Source organism: Rhineura floridana, chromosome 7 (genome assembly GCF_030035675.1).
Source record: "Rhineura floridana isolate rRhiFlo1 chromosome 7, rRhiFlo1.hap2, whole genome shotgun sequence".
In the NCBI taxonomy this organism is placed as follows: domain Eukaryota; kingdom Metazoa; phylum Chordata; class Lepidosauria; order Squamata; family Rhineuridae; genus Rhineura; species Rhineura floridana.
In genome coordinates this window covers 66,841,291-66,849,268 of record NC_084486.1, presented here as the reverse complement: position 1 = coordinate 66,849,268, position 7,978 = coordinate 66,841,291, and the positions used below count along the sequence as shown (strand labels likewise).

At 39.8% G+C, this 7,978-nt stretch overlaps 1 long non-coding RNA gene across 2 annotated transcripts; it reads left to right on the top strand.

Annotated features, from left to right (window-relative positions):
• The first annotated feature begins 333 nt into the window (after positions 1-333).
• On the top strand, positions 334-6,198 carry LOC133388411 (uncharacterized). 2 transcript variants are annotated; one of them, XR_009763793.1, is made up of 3 exons: positions 334-497; positions 3,906-4,007; positions 5,855-6,198. It is a non-coding gene; the product is annotated as an uncharacterized LOC133388411 (long non-coding RNA). The 2 variants fall into 2 exon arrangements; XR_009763794.1 differs by lacking the exon at positions 334-497 and adding an exon at positions 543-638.
• Positions 6,199-7,978: the final 1,780 nt, after the last annotated feature.

The window sequence follows — 7,978 nt, the reverse complement described above, 5'->3', positions numbered from 1 at the left end:
CATTAGCACGAAGTTATTCACCCATGTGGATAAGCCATTACAGATATCAAAATGTTGTCATTATAAAATAGTATTTCAAAAGAGACTCTGATTAGATTCAAAGGAAGCAGAACAACCCTTCATATTTGGTGTGCCTGTATATGTGAAGTTCATTTTTTTCTACTTGGATTTGAGAACCAGTGTGGCCTGGTGAAAAAAGTGTTGGTTCAGAACCATAAGACAACATTGGAGAACAAGGGACAAGGTCTGAATCCTGTTCTTATGGGAAAATGCCCAGCAACAGACAAGAATTAATTAGCCAGTCAGTGGGCTTTCTGATAATGAAACCTTCTGGAACTTTCGTGCCTAATTGTCATGCATTCACCAACCTTCCCAGGCTAGTTGGCCTTGAAGTACCAGTATCAACTCATAAGCAGGTGTTCTTGCTTATAGCTTAATTAACTAGCTTCATCTGTGAGAACTGCAATCTCATGGCCTTCTCAGAGGCCTCATTTCAGGTAAGATGTCCCCCCTCACACACAATTCCTTGCCTCAGAACCATGTCAGTTTTTAACTTTCAAACCAGGCATTCTTGACAATCCCAGGCTCCTTCTGGGAAGAAGGGCAGGATACAAATTAATTAATTAAATAAATATATGGTAAGGTTCTTGTTCCTCAGTTTTGCTTTGGGTTCTGTCTACAGGCCCAAATTTTGATGATCCCTGCTTTAAAGTCAGTATTTTCTTGACAGTACTACAAAGTTTACAGCCCTGCTGAAGATGTAATCATGAATCTTAATCATGATCTGCTATTTATGCACCATGACAATAATACAAAAACAATAGGTTGTCTCTTGGGAAATTCATTATTATCTCTATCATTCATGTAAACAAGTTCAACCTTTTTAATATCAGCTGTATTTATAGTAACATGAGTGGAATATCACAGCAAAAGTATTGGGTGTGTTAATGACATAAAGTTTGTGATGTGTTTTGAAATCTGCTGCTGAAAATAACCTATGGAAGTGTTTATTATTCTCCTGTAAGTTTATTATTCTCCTGTAAGAGCCATTTTGAATGCTCTATGTCTGTATTTCTCTCTTTTGGACTTAGGAGGAAATGTAAAGCACACAACTAACAGAATTTATATTACTATTGATTTCAACAGATTTTAAAAGACAAAGGAAGAAAAGTATAGTGGGATTATATTGTGATTGATAGTAGAGGTACTGCACTGTGCAGGTTATACCAAAGCCAGCGTGGTGCAGTGATGACTGTTGCGCTAGGCCTGAGAGACCTGGGTTCAAATCTTCACTAAACCATTAAGCTCACTGGGTGACTTTTGTGCTAGTCACCTTTTCTCAGCCTAAACTACCCCACAGGGTTGTTCTGCTGATATATTGGAGAAGTGCACTTGGCGAGTCTGTTGGGGTGTATGTCACTTTGAGCTCCTTGCAGGAAAGGTATAATACAAAGGAAATAATACAGTAAATAAGACTACAATCCTATGCACATTTACTTCAGAGTAAGCTCAATTGAATAATGGAATCTACTTTTGAGTAAACTGTTTGGGATTATTTTAAAACACAGGAATAACTATTACCCAAAGCTTCTAATATTTATTTATAATTATCATTTCTGAGTAATGTGTTACCTAGACATTAAGTTATTTTACTATTGCAGTTGTGGCTGCAACTATTATTCATTATATGTCATGGGATTTGGAGCAAGTTTTAAGCAGACTTTTTAAAAATCTGTTTGTGGCACAATCCTGAAGAGTAGCTATGATAGTCTGTAGCAAACAACAGCAGAGTCTCATGATGACACAATGAACATTTGACTTATAATATTTATTGATAAATCACCTAGTATTTAAAGGGAAAAAATAATTTAGACATTAAAGGCTGCAAAAATCTATACTCACTTACTCCAGAGTAAGCCCCATTAAACTCAGTGGAACTTACTTCTGAGTAGACATGGTTAGGATTGTGCTGTCTCTTTAGATTCCTAGTCTCCCTCCCCATTACTAGGTTACTAATTTCCAGCCTACTTCCACCTTCTTTCAAGACAGCAATTCTCACTTGCCTACACCCACAAGGGCCACACAAACTTGCTTCAGTTTTAGGGTCCCCTCCTAATTTTTCTCTCTTCATTACCTCTCTGCTGTCTTTTCACCTCTTCCTACCTTCCCCTCAAAGTGATTTAATTGATTGATTTATATCCTGCCCTTCCTTCCAGCAGGAGCCCAGGGCAGCAAATGGGTATGAGTGCAGTGATGCTGCACTCATACCCTAAACCCACTGACCTGGGAGTAAGTCCTATTGAGCTCAGTGGGATTTACTTCTCAGTAGAACTACTGAGGATTATACTATGAGTGAACACACACACAAACTCTCTCCCCTCCTTTTCTCTGCCTCCCCCTCAAACTGTATTTTCTATGGGGCTGGAATCCTAACCTTTCTTACCTGGGACTGAGAGTAAGTTCCATTGAGCTGAATGGGGTTTGCTTCAGAGTAGACATGTTAGGACTGCACTGTTAATGTAAACCAAACTTTTTTTTAAATTACAGTTTAGACAGTCTATGCCTAGCTCTAGCTTTCCTGACTGGGCTCTATCTTTTTTTAGGCAATCCTAACTCCACTTGCCTGGGAGTAAGCCCCACTGAACTGAGTGGGACTTACTTCTGAGTAGACATTTTTAGAATTACAGTGTGAGCCCTCAATACTTCTCCCTGCACCCCTTCTCTCCCTTTACTAGGTTTCTGGTTTCTGTCTTCTTCTGCCTTCTCTCAATATAGCAATTTTCACTTGTCTGAACTCACAAGAGGCTTGAATTCTGTTTAAGTTTGTAAAACAAAGTTAACTTTTAAAAATTAACAATTTAGGCAGTCCATTCCTCGATCTAGATTCCCTGATAGGACTCTGACACATTTTTAGGCACTCCAATAACCTGGGAGTAAGTCCCACTGATCTTAGAACAAAGCCTCAGGCTCTCCCCAGGAAGGAAAACTAACTGTTCAGGATCAAAGCCATGTGGACAGTGTGCAGGGAGAGTCAACAAATGAATAAAATACCTCTTTCTTCAGGCTACAGCTACATGTTGAAAATGTTTTTCTAATCACCAGTCATTCTTCGAAAGCCCTGCATATGCGGGATGTCTGAACTGTAGCTTATGGCACCCCCACACGTTACAATGCAATAGTGTTTGTGATAAGTACACAGGTGTTCTGTAGCAACTATTTCCTGTAGCAAACATGTAGGTTTGGATCTTGAGTTCCTTTCCACTGGAGAGAGCACCCCTTGAGTGGAGTTCCATTCATGGGACTCCCATTGGTGGAAGTGACAGAAATGACTTTCACCAATTCTTCATTTCCCTGCAGCCCTTTGTACCTGGAAAATCTGTTCCAGAGGATTGGGGGACCCTCTGGAACAGTGTAGGGAGCTGTAAAGGGAGGGAGCACAGGTAGCAACATAGGGAATAAAGGGACAGGAAGCTTTCTTTCCATGTACTTCTTGACTCAGCAACCAGCAAACTTTTGGGGCTCATGGGCCCATTTGCAAACCAAAGAAACTGCTGTGGGCACCACACACCTCATAATCAAGCACACACCTCAATATATACTCTTGGCTACAATAGAATGCTTATTTCAAGTCTAATTTCAGTAAGGGGAGAGGACGTGGTGGGCACCAGAGAAGACTTTTGCAGGCATAAGTCTATGGACATCAGCTTGGTGACCCCTTCCTTAAGTTAAGTTATCTTAGGATCCAAGCTGATATTTTATTTGAAAACAATAACAACAAAGCTTTTCAAATGCATAATGAGAATCTCCAAGGAACCATGAGTGATGATTATCTCTGGAGGAATGTGCCAGATGTGTATGTTTGTTTATTTATTATTTGATTTATATCCTGCCCTTCTTCCCAGCAGGAGCCCAGGGTGGAATGTTGTAATTCTTGTCAGTGAATGTGGGGGGGAACCCCACTTAGATTTCTACAGAAAATGCTATGTCCTGTTACCATACAAAGCACGGTAAGCTATTCTTATTCCTGGCAATTTACCAAGATGAAAACAATAATAATAACAATGACTTCAAAGTAAGTTAATCATGTGGAATCCATTTTAGTGCATTGCTGAAAAGTGAACGCAAGTAGCCCACTTCAGATGCAGGCAGCCTTCCAAGATAAAAATGTAGACTATTAGCACTTTTAAAACTGAGTGATTAATTTTTTTCCTCTGTCCCTCCAGGGCAAGAGGTATACTGTGAAGAGCCAATTACAAACATATAGAAGTGGGGAAAGGGATTCACCTTTCCTCCAAAGAGGTCACAAAGCATTAAAGTATACACCAGGCTTTCACTCAGCTTAAACTCATGAAGTTAATGAGGCCAATCAGTTCTGAAAAAAATATTAGTGCCATGAGAACAATCACTCTCCTTATTGCTAATGTATTTGGTGACAGCCAATGTTAGTCATACTCAGAACAGACCAACTGAAGTCAATGGACTTAAGTAAATTGATTTAAATGAGCATACTCTGACAGCCTTAGTCATACTCCATTTATGGTCTACTCTGAGTATGACTAAGGCTGCAGTCCGATACACACTTACCTGGGAGTAAGTCTCATGGAACCCAATGGAAGTTACTTCTGAATAGACAGGTATTGGATTGCAGCCTAAGTTGGATATTGGGTACATCACTGACCGAGAACTGTTGCTCATCATGACCGATATTCACAAATCAGTTAAGAACTCAGTCTCCCATTCTTTTCTGGATTCTACTTTTCAAAAAGAGCTTCATGTGTGTGCACTGCAGCCCCGCCTGTTGGAATGAGAAGGATAGTCATGCATTCAGGAACTGCTTGTACATGTCATTTGCTCATTTATACAGGCATGCCCCGCTTTAACATTCACAATGGGACCGGAGAGAATACTTTAAGTGAAAATCTACTTTAAGTGAAGCAACTGTCTTCACTTGTACTGCATGCAATCACCACTAGATGGCAGCGGCGTCATGCCAATAAAATGTACATTATTGCAAAGCACGCGAACGTTAAGCGGGGTATGGGGACGTATGGAGCATGTACGTTATAGCGAGGCAACGTTAAGTGAAGCAACGTTAAGCGGGGTATGCCTGTATTTCTTAATTACATAGTTTATATCCTGCACCTACAAGATAAATTTATGCTCCCACAGTGGCTAATAGAGTGATAAGGAACAAAAAAAAGTACAAATAGCAGTTGGCATCATCTTCATCATCATTTGGGGCAAATATGGAGCCTCCTTCCTGATACAGGTGTTGCTGCTGTTTACTTGGATGGGGCTGGGGTAGCAGTGAGTTGTACTGGCAGAGGAATCAGAGTGGCAGTGGACATCCCATCCATGCAACTGAGTTGTCCCCAACCTCCCTACAGCCTCACCTCAGTCCCGTCCAGGTAAGCAGCAGAGATGCCAGTACTGAGATGCCAAACATGTCAACACTGATCATCATTATTATATTAATATTATTATTAAGCACGCAAAGTAATTGATTGATGGCCCTCCTGTACCTCTATCTGGACAGGGATAGCCTAACTTCAGTTGTCTACATTATGGTAGCCTCTAGATTAGACTACTACAATGAGTTTAACATGGGGTTTGGAAACTGCAGCTGGTACAGAATTCAGCAGGCAGATTGTTGACAGGGGTATGTTGCTCTGCACAAATAATACCAATTCTGGCAAGATTGCACTGGCTACCAGTTAGTATCTGGGCTCAATTCAAAGTGCTGGTTTTGACCTATAAAGCTGTATGTGGCTGAGGACCTCAAAGAGCGCCTCTCCCTGTATTTATTTTTTATTTTATTTTATTTATTAAATTTATATCCTGCTCTTCTTCCCAGAACTGACCCGGACCGTGCATTCATCATCAGAGGCCCTTCTTCATGTGCCCCCTCTATGGGAGGCTTGGAGGGTAGCAACATGAGAACTGTACTTTTCAGTGGTGGTCTCCTGGCTGTGGAATGCTCTCCCCAGGAAGGCAAACTTTGCAACATCTATATCCATCTCTAGGGACCAGACAAAGACCTTCTTCTTCACTCAGGCCTTTGGCTCTTGATGTGTGGTGTCCCAGCTGCTCTTTCTGTATCTGATGGCTTCCAGTAAGTTTAGTAAGTTTTTATTGATTATTATGTATGTCTTCGTTTGTCTTTTAATGTATTGATGAGTTTTAGATTTTATTGACTGTGTGGTTTTATCTGGTTTTTTAGTGAAGTCACTTTGAGTCACTTCAGTGAGTCAAGCATCTAACAAATATAACAAATAAAATAATAATAACAACAAGCACTTTGGACAGCACCTTGAGAGTTTGGACTAAAACTGGGAGTGGATTCCACTGCCCCACTAACATGGAACCACTAGCCGCTACTGATCCCTGCCAAAATTTGCTTTCAGAATAAGTTATTTTTATACATAGAAATAAAATTGTAATACAATGGTAATAACACCCATAAGTTTAAAAATCAATAGATTCAAAGTGGACAAGGTTCATAAACAATTGATTATGAAAAATAAGCATAGAAAGATGGCAGAAATTATGTCAAACATGATACATTTCTTAACATTCCTTGGCCATGGTGTGATAGATCTATACAAAGGTTTTACTGGCATTATCTCCTTCATCCTAATAATGGCCTGGGTCCGGGATCACAGATATAAAACTGCGTTTTAGAATAAGCAGCAAAACCAGACAGATGGAAGAACAGTAACGCTTTTTGGCTTATCTGGGAATTCTCTAATGTGCCAATCAAGTCTATTTCAAAAAGAATACCTTATAGCCACTGCAAATCTAAAGTACAGTATAGTGCCACCCTAAGGTGAGGTTAACTTTAATGATCACATAACGTTTTCCTTCCTCCTCTCAACCATAACTGAAGTTTGGTTAGAAACTCTCCTTAGATTCAATTAAAATATGAAACATTTCTTTATGGGGAAGGGGACATGTATACTCAAGTCTTGGGAATCCAGAGACAGAAATCCTGGCCTATTTGCAGGTTGCATTATTATCAAAGCTATATTGTTCTCTTTTATTCAGGGAGACTATGCACTGGCTTCTGTGGAGTCATTCACCAGCACTCAATATCTTTCTAACCATGATTAATTGCTTTGGTATTTCTGGGTTACCATAACATTTATTATGTGGGGCAGAGTATTAATTAGAAACTAGACTGTAGGAATCCACCTCCCTTCTACATTGTGATTTTATTTTAATTGATGCCATTTTCTTTAAATCATCTCCTTCGTGAATGTATCCCGATTCCCTTCATCTATTCATGAAATACATGGGCTTTGATCCAGCACCTTTCTATAGTACAGTATTATTCTCAGTTGATATTAATTATGGGACAAGATGTATTCTCTACAAAATCACATTTGGTTAGCAGCATGTATTTAATTTAGACTGAGATTTTTTAAAAAAATAACCTTAAGAACCTCTTCATATATGTTTTTTAAACTTTTTTCCTAGTGTTGGAAGAAGTCACTTTGGCACGTGGAGAGCGTATATAAATGGATTCTTGAAGTCCAGTGTTAATTTTGGAATACACCCCAACCATAATTCATCAAATTATTCCACAATTCTCTTTTTTATATGCTAATACTCAGATTGGGGAGGGGCCACAGGTTGGTGGTAGAGCACGTTTTGCATGCAGAAGATTCTAGGTTCATTTCCCAGCATTTGTTGTGTGTGTGGGGGGGATACCCCTGTCTGAAGTCCTAGAGAATCACTCCCAGCCAGTGTAGACAATATTGAGCTGGATGGACCAATAGACAAGTTTCCAGTGTTCATATCCTCCTGCTTCAGCTGCTGTAGTGTTTGTGCAGCACTGCTGCAGTGCACTGCAGTGCTGTAGGGTTTAGCTGTCGTTGCTAAAGCAGGTCTGAGCCTAAAGGATTTTCGGGGACATTTTGATAGTGCATCCCCTTTTTGCTACTTTTTCAGCACTCTTTACAAAAAATGTTCACCATTT